An 8,346-nucleotide genomic window follows, 5' to 3' on the forward strand; every position below is an offset into this window, starting at 1 on the left:
ACTTCTAGGTTCTCACCTGGGAAAGGATACAGGAAGGAAAATCAGGAGCTAAAGGCCAGCCTGGGCTGATGACATTGTCTCAAAAAACAATTTCAGCTGAACATAGTGTCGTATGCTTTTAATCCTAGTACTCCAGAGGCAGAGGAAGGCAGATGTCTGCGTTCGACCCCAGTCTGGTCTGGACAGTGAGATTCAGGCCAGCCAGTGCTTCCTAGGGAGACCATATCTCTAAAAACATATGGTTACTATTTCAACGAAATATAAAAATCATATGAACACCTAAGTCAAGTTTAGATTTCACTGGATTTTACTAATCAGAAATCATGTGGTCAGGTAATGGTTGCACCAGCCTTTATCCCAGCACTTGGGAGACAGACAGAGGCTGCCAGATCTCTGAGTTTAAGGCCAGCCTGATCTATAAACCAAGTTCTAGGAGAGCCAAGCCCCACCACCACCCCTGAACACACACAACCCTGTCTCAAAAACAACAAAAAAGAAATGGTGAGCAGGTAAGGCAGCTCAGGGGCACAGGTAACTTGTAAATGACAGACCTGAGTTCTATCTGTGGAACCCACACGGTGGGAGGACAGAAGGGCTGGAAGTGTAGCTCAGTACTTAAGAGCACTGTGCAAGTGGGAGAGACCTGATGCTGCCAAGTTGTTTTCTGAGCTCCACATACCCACAGCATCTCATTTTAAGAAAAGGTCTCACTGTACCTCTGACTGACTGAAGCTCACAGAGGTCTACTTGTCTCTGTCTCCGGAATGATGGGACTAAAGTCATACGCCATGACACTCAGCTATACTTAAATCTTTATTGCTAAAAATCGCCACTGATCCTGGCCCAGTGTTAGAGACTTTTAGATAAGATGAATAATGCATTAACCTTGGGGAAATTAATTAACTTGTGATTGTAAAAGCCGGTGCATTTTGTTCTGTGTTCTACTTACAAATCCTGTACAGGGGCTGGGGTGACTCAGGTTCAGAGCCCCTGCCTAGAATCCCCCAGTGAGGGGCTGGGGGCGTGGCTCAGTGGTAGAGCCCCTGCCTACAATCCCCCAGTGAGGGGCTGGGGGCGTGGCTCAGTGGTAGAGCCTTTCTAATGTGCATGAGGTTGTTGTCTTCACCCCAGCATTGGGTTGGTGAGGTGGAGGTGGGGGACTGGGGTGGCCTTGTACAACTTCTAGAAAGTTCATTTACCACTGTGACTTCCTGCATGTACTCCCACTATCCAGGTATTTCCCATACAATAACTTTGCTCTTTCTTTTCCTTTTTTTTTTTTTTAAGACAGATTCTCTCTATGTAGCTCCAGCTGGTCCTGAACTAGCAGAGATCCTCCTGCTTCTGCTTCCTGAGTGATAGGATTAAAGATACAGGGCACCAAATCCTGTTTAGAAAGTTTTAATTAATTAATTAACTAGTTAATTTTTACATCCCGACCACGGCTTCCCTGACTTCCCCTCGTCCCAGTTCTTCCCCTTCCACTCTTTCTTCCTCTTCAGAAGGGCAGGCCTCCCGGTGGATATTAATCAACCAGCCATGGCATATCATATTGCAGTAAGACTAGGCACCTCCTCTCCTATTAAGGCTACATGAGGCAACCGCATAGGGGGGAAAGGATCCCAAAGGCAAGCAACAGAGTCAGGGACAGCCCTTTCTCCCACTGTTAGGAGTCTGACGAGAAGACCAAGCTGCATACCTGTAACATGTGCAGAGGGCCCACGTCCTAACTATGCAGGCTCCCTGGTTGGCAGTTCAATCCTTGTGAGCCCCAGGAGCCCAGGTTAGTTGATCCTGTGGGGTTTATTGGGGTGTCCTTACCCTCTAGCCCCTACAATCTTTTTGTAAATCAGGTTTTGCCTGGGTGTCTGTGTACCACATACATGTGTGGTATCTGTTGAGCTGGAGTCGCAGACACTTGTGAGCCGCCATGTGGTTGCTGGGAATTGAACCCAGGTCCTTTGGGAAAGCAGCCAGTGCTTTTAAATGCTTGGCCATCTCTAAAATATTTTTTATATTTATTTTAATTTTATTATTATTATTTTTGGAATTTTGGGACAGGGTCTTGATGCCTTGAATTCACAGAGACCTGCCTTCCTTGCTTCCATATCAGTTTTGTTTATGGGTATCTATCTGTGTGGGGCATCGGCCGCTCGCCTGACTTTCTTTTTTTTTTTTCTTTTTTTCGGAGCTGGGGACCGAACCCAGGGCCTTGCGCTTGCTAGGCAAGCGCTCTACCACTGAGCTAAATCCCCAACCCCTCGCCTGACTTTCATTTGCTCTCTGATTCTCCTTTGTCTTGGAGACTCCAACTCTGCCATGGCACTCAGTGTCTTGCTGTGTTTGGATCCTATGGCTTCAGCCTGCTGTGTGCTTTGCTCCGCTAGCCTTGCCTGTGTGCAGGCTGTGGGCTCTGCTGCGGTCCAGCAGCTGTTTCCTCCCCATCCCATGTCACTCTGTTGACCTATGGGTCTTAACATGGAGGACTCTTGGGGCTGGAGAGATGGCTCAGTGGTTAAGAGCAGTGACTGCTCTTCCAGAGGTCCTGAGTTCAATTCCCAGCAACCACATGGTGGCTCACAACAGCCTGTAATGGGATCCAGTGCCCTCTTCTGATGTGTCTGAAGACAGCTGTAGTGTGCTCATATAAAGTAAAATAAAATAAAAAATAAATAAAAAAACATGGAGGACTTAAGAGTCTTTTCAGAACGATATTGGTTGCTACTCTTTTTCTTTTTCTTTCTTTTTTTTTTAACTTATTTATTATGTACACATCATACAGCTTTCTGCCTGCATGTATGCAACTACAGGCCAGAAGAGGGCACCAGACCTGATTATAGGTGGTTGTGAGCCACCATATGGTTGCTGGGAATTGAACTCAGGACCTCTGGAAGAACAGACAGTGCTCTTAACCTCTGAGCCATCTCTCCAGCCCCTGGTTGCTACTCTTTATGGTCATTATGGTTCACACCTGACTCCATGTCCCCATCCTGCGCACGCACACACACTCACACATACACACTCACACACATACACACTCACTCACTCACTCACTACTAATGAGCTTACTGTTGAATCCTTATGGAGCGGATGTCTAAAATGCTTTCTGTTATGTCCTTGTCCTTATTAAGTTGTAATAAGAGTATTAGAGGGTTTTTTAAATAACAGTCCTGGGTGGGTATGGTGTGCCTGTAACCGCAGCATGTGCACACTTGAGCAAAGCACCCAGATATGTGAAATCTTTACAAAGTCAAGATAACAGCCTAGGGTCAATGAAAGGACTCAGTGGGCACAGGTATTTGCTGCTAAACCTGATGATCTGAGTTCAATACCCAGGATCCACAGAAACAAGGAAAGAAGCAACTCCTCTGACTGCCACCCCCCCCCTCTCTGTGTGTGTGTGTGTGTGTGTGTGTGTGTGTGTGTGTGTGTGTGTGTGAAGTGCAGGCAGGAGGATCAGGAGTGCTAGGTCACCTAGTGAGTTCTAAGTCAGCCTAGGCTACATCAGACCTTGCGTCATGAGAGGGGTAGGCAGGGGATGGTAGCTTGGTGGTTAGATGGTTTCCTTAGCAAGCCTGTGGTCCTGGGTTCAGTCCCAAGGTTGAATCCTGTGAAATGGTTGGATAATAACTTTACATCAGTGGTTTCAGAATCCTAGCATAGTGGGCTGCTTTTATTTCAAGAAGGGAGAAAGACAGACAGGTTCTGGCTAGGTAGCCAGGTGTGTGTGTTTATTATTTTTTCAAGACAAGGTTCTTTTTGTATAGCCTCGGTGTCCTGGAGCTCACTCTGCAGACCAGGCTAGCCTTGTACTCAGAGATCTGCCTCTCGAGTGCTGGGATTAAAGGCGTACACCACCACTGCTCAGCCACCTTGGGTTTCTGATCTGTTTCTGAGTGGTATGTTACACTGTGCCTTGTAGGTAGCCTTGAGGACCCATCACAGGCCGTTGTGCATTTAGGCAACCCTCCACCGACTGAGCTGTAGTCCCTGCCCTCCATGTCTCATAGTCATGCTACCACACACCACATTTTCCTGCCCCCCAAAGAACTCCACATCTGGCTCCTCTCCCTTCCCACACTGGCTGCTTCCCTGGTCCAGCTGACCCCTCACCATCTGAAAGGCTTCTGAGACTTCCTACCTCTGCAAGCTTCTAGTTAAACTGTCCCCCATATGTCCACAAGAGGGCACCAGCTCTTACTTCTCGCTTTGCTCACTTGGTTGTTTTAGGGACAAGATCTCATTCCCTAGTCTAGCTGTCCTGGAACTCCAGTTCTCAGCCTTTCTCCAGCTTTTATTCTTTCTTTCTTTAAATAAAAATTGTTTTTAGGAGATCAAGAGATGGCTCAGTGGTTAAGAGCACAGGGTACTCTTCCAGAGGTCCAGAGTTCAATTTCTAGCACCCACATGTCTAACTTTATGGGATCCAATTCCTTCTTGTGTGCAGGAGTACATGCAGAGAAAACATATAATTTTGTTTAGAATACATTTTACTTACTGTTTGACAATTTCTTTTTATTTATTTATTGCTTTGTTTTTGTTTTTGGAGCCAGGGTTTCTCTGTGTAGCTGTGGCTGTCCTAGAACTCACTCTGTAGACCAGGCTGGCCTCGGACTCATGGAACCCTGTCTCTGCTTCTCAAGTGCTGGGATTAAAGTCGTTCATCACCCACCCGGTGTTCTTTGACAATTTCTTTTTTTTTTTTCTTTTCTTTCTTTCTTTCTTTCTTTTTTTTTTTTTTTTTCGGAGCTGGGGACCGAACCCAGGGCCTTGCGCTTGCTAGGCCACTGAGCTAAATCCCCAACCCCCCTTTGATTTCTTAAATGTATACAATATATATTGATCATATCCATCTTTAACTCTCCCCCTTTTCTCTCTCTTCTTAAAAAAAAAGTGTGGGGCCGGAGAGATGACTCAGTGGTTAAGATCACGACTGCTCTTCCAGAGGTCCTGAGTTCAATTGTAATGAAATCTGATGCCCTCTGTTGGTGTGTCTAAGGACAGCAATGGTGTACTCATAGAAATAAAGAAAAATGTGTGCTTGTGCTTGCATGCATTCAAGTGCAGCAATGTGTCAATGTGTGTGTGTGTGTGTGTGTGTGTGTGAGAGAGAGAGAGAGAGAGAGAGAGAGAGAGAGAGTGTGTTCAGCCTTGGCGGAAGCACCTGACCCTGTCTTGCCTCTTAGTTATGTCTTGCATATGCCAGGCTCCTCTTGCCCCAGAGTCCTTGCTCTGGCTGTCACTTCCCCCAGACACCTTTGGCCCACATCTCTACTTGGGTTTTCTTCACCTCAGGATATCAATGTGATCCCTCACTCCCACCCCATGCACCAATGTTCCTCACCCATCACTTCCTCTAGCTATTTAGGTAGTTTGTATTTTTAAAAGAGGTTTTCTTTATTTATTTTACATATATGATGTTGCTGTCTTCTGACACACCAGAAGGGGCATTGGCTCTCATTACAGGAGGCTGTGAGGCATCGTGTGTTTGCTGGGAATTGAACTCAGGACCTCTGGAAGAGCAGTCAGTGCTCTTAACCGCTGAGCCATCTCTCCAGCCACTATTTAGTGAGTTCTCATTCGTTTTATACTTACTGGTTGTTGTGCCTGTGGCACACATGTATGCATGTGGAGGTCAGAGGACAAATCTCAGTGCTCCCCTTCCAGCCTGTGTGGGCTGTGGGGCTCAGTGGTGAGCACCTGTATCTACCTGGCTGTCTCCTGGGTCCTGTTTTGTTTTGGTTTTTGAGACAAGTTCTTGCTTTGTAGGCTAGGCTAGCTGAGAACTCGACATGTAGCCCAGGCTGGCCTAGACATTTCCATGTAGCTGAGGATGCTCTTGAGCTCCCGCTTCTTCTGCCACTACCTCCTTAAGTGATGGGGGTTGAACCCTAGGCTTTATGCATGCTAAGCAAGCCCTCTACTGCTCTCCCACTGACTACAGCCCCAGCCAAAAGGCTAGTAGTCATTTGTAATACTGTGCACATGTGTGGGTCCCCCTCCTTGATACCCTAGGAGGAAGTCTGACACTGGTACCCACTAAACCGGCAGCTCCAAATGTGTTGGAAGATGGTCTGGTGGCTAATTACCAAGTGCTGTGGGCTACAAGGTGTCCCCATGTGATAGGCAAGCTTTGGCCAAGTTTCTAATGAACACCGATGACACAAGCTTCCCTTATTTTACATGGCTGATAGACTTCCTGGAAAATTCACAGGCGGTTAGAGTCTCACGGGAGACCTTGTGTTCACAATGCAGGCTTCAATGTGGGGGTGCAGATTGATAGTATTCTCACAATAGTATTTTCACCTGCAAGGAAGGCTAGGCTTAGTTGGTCTGATCTTGATGTACAGGCTATTAAAAATGTAGGAATGATTTCTCTTCTGGCTGGTAATTGGTAAAGTAGTGAATTTAATATTCTTTATACAGTTACTGGGGAGGGGCATTTATGCTTCATACACCCAGTGGGGCGTGTGGATCCAACTCGGCTTCTCAAGTTTGGCGGGCGGCAGGTGTTTCTACCCGCTGAGCCGGCTTGCTGGCTCTATTCTTATAGTGTGGGGCAGGGTTTGCTCAGTTGTGACCTCAGGATGTCCCTCAATAGTTCCTTTACTTTATTCTTTTCTGTTTTCCAAGACAGGGTTTCTCTGTGGAGCCTTGGCTGTCCTGGAACTCTGTAGACCAGGCTGACTTCGAACTCACAGAGATCTGCCTGCCCCTGCCTCCCATGTGCTGGGATTAAAGGTGCGCACCACCACTGCCCAACTTTTGTTTTTTGTTTTTAAAATATTTTTATGTTTATGAAGTTTGCCTGTGTGTATTTTCTGATGCCGTTGGAAACCAGAAAAGACATTAGATCCCGTGGAACTAAGGTTAGTGATGGTTCTGAGACACCGTGGGTTGTGGGAACGGGACCTGAGTCTTCTGCAAGAGCAGCTTGTCTTTTTCTGAGTCGGTACTTCAGCCCTCTGTGTAAAGTTCCATGGGTGTTGTGGATCGGAACTCAAGTCTCATGCTTGAACAGTGTCCTGTTTCTATTGTTGTGATAAAACTCCATGACCAAAAGCAATCTGGGGAGAAAGGGGCTTATTTCCTGCAACTCTCAGGTCGCTATCACTGAGGGAAGTCAGTGCAGGAACAAAGGGGTGGGAACTGAAATGGAAGCCATGGAGGGGTGGAGCCACGGAAGGGTGCCCCTTATTGGTTTGCTCAGTTTGCTTTTTTATCGAACCCAGACCACTTGCTGGGGGCTCCATTGTTCAGAGTGGGCTAGGCCCTCTCATTAATCAAGAAAATGCCCTCAGACTTTCCTACAGGCTTTTTCTCAACCGAGAGCACCTTTCCCAGATGACCCTAGCCTGTGTCAAGCTGACAAACTAACCAGCACAGATAGCAAGCACTTTACAGGTTGGGACTGACCCTTCTCCTTTCCTTGAAACAGGGACTCTCTGTGTAGCCCTGGCTTTCCTGAAACTGGCTCTGTAGACCAGGCTGACCCGAGACTCACAGAAATCCTCCTTCTTCTGCCTCCTGAGTGCTGGAACTAAAGGTGTGCGCCACTAAGCCCAGCCTAATAGACGCTTTTTTTGAGACCATTGTAGCCAGGCACAGCTGGTTGTTGGGGGTGGAGCCTAGACTAAATGCCAACAGGTACAGCTGTGCTTTGATAGTTAGCTGTTATTATTTTGTGGTACAGGTGACCAAACCAAGGGCATCTGTCAGCTAGAAAAACCTGAGCCCTACATCCCTGTTCTGTGCTTTAAAAAAAAAAAAAAAAAAAACAACAAACAAACCAAAACCCCAAAACCGGGCCGGAGAGATGGCTCAGCGGTTAAGAGTTCTGTCTGTTCTTCCAGAGGTCCTGAGTTCAATTCCCAGCAACCACATGGTGGCTCACAACCATCTGTAATGGGATCTGATGCCCTCTTCTGGTGTGTCTGAAGACAACTACAATGTACTTATAATAAACAAATAAATCTTAAAAAAACAAAAACAAAACCAATCAACCAAACAAACAAATAAAAAAAACCAAACCATCATGACAAGGGTGTGGTGGCACAGACCTGTAATCCCAGCACCTGGGAGACGGAGGAGACAGGACTATGACTTGCAGGCCTAGGATCTGCAGCAAGGACAGATGTTGAGTCAAGGACCAACAGCAAAAATTCTCCTTTGGACCAGATGTGGTGCACACTTGTAATCCCAGCATTCCACAGGCAGAGACAGGAAGACCATAACTTTGAAACCAGTCTGGGCTAGAAAGTTAGTCAGACCCTGCCTCAAATTCCTGCTCCTCCCAGTAAAATGAACAGGGTGCACGCAGGGGTGGATGGGAGTAGGGCACATCCA

The sequence above is a fragment of the Rattus norvegicus genome, chromosome 1 (genome assembly GCF_021556685.1).
Source record: "Rattus norvegicus strain SHRSP/BbbUtx chromosome 1, alternate assembly SHRSP_T2T, whole genome shotgun sequence".
NCBI classification, from domain to species: domain Eukaryota; kingdom Metazoa; phylum Chordata; class Mammalia; order Rodentia; family Muridae; genus Rattus; species Rattus norvegicus.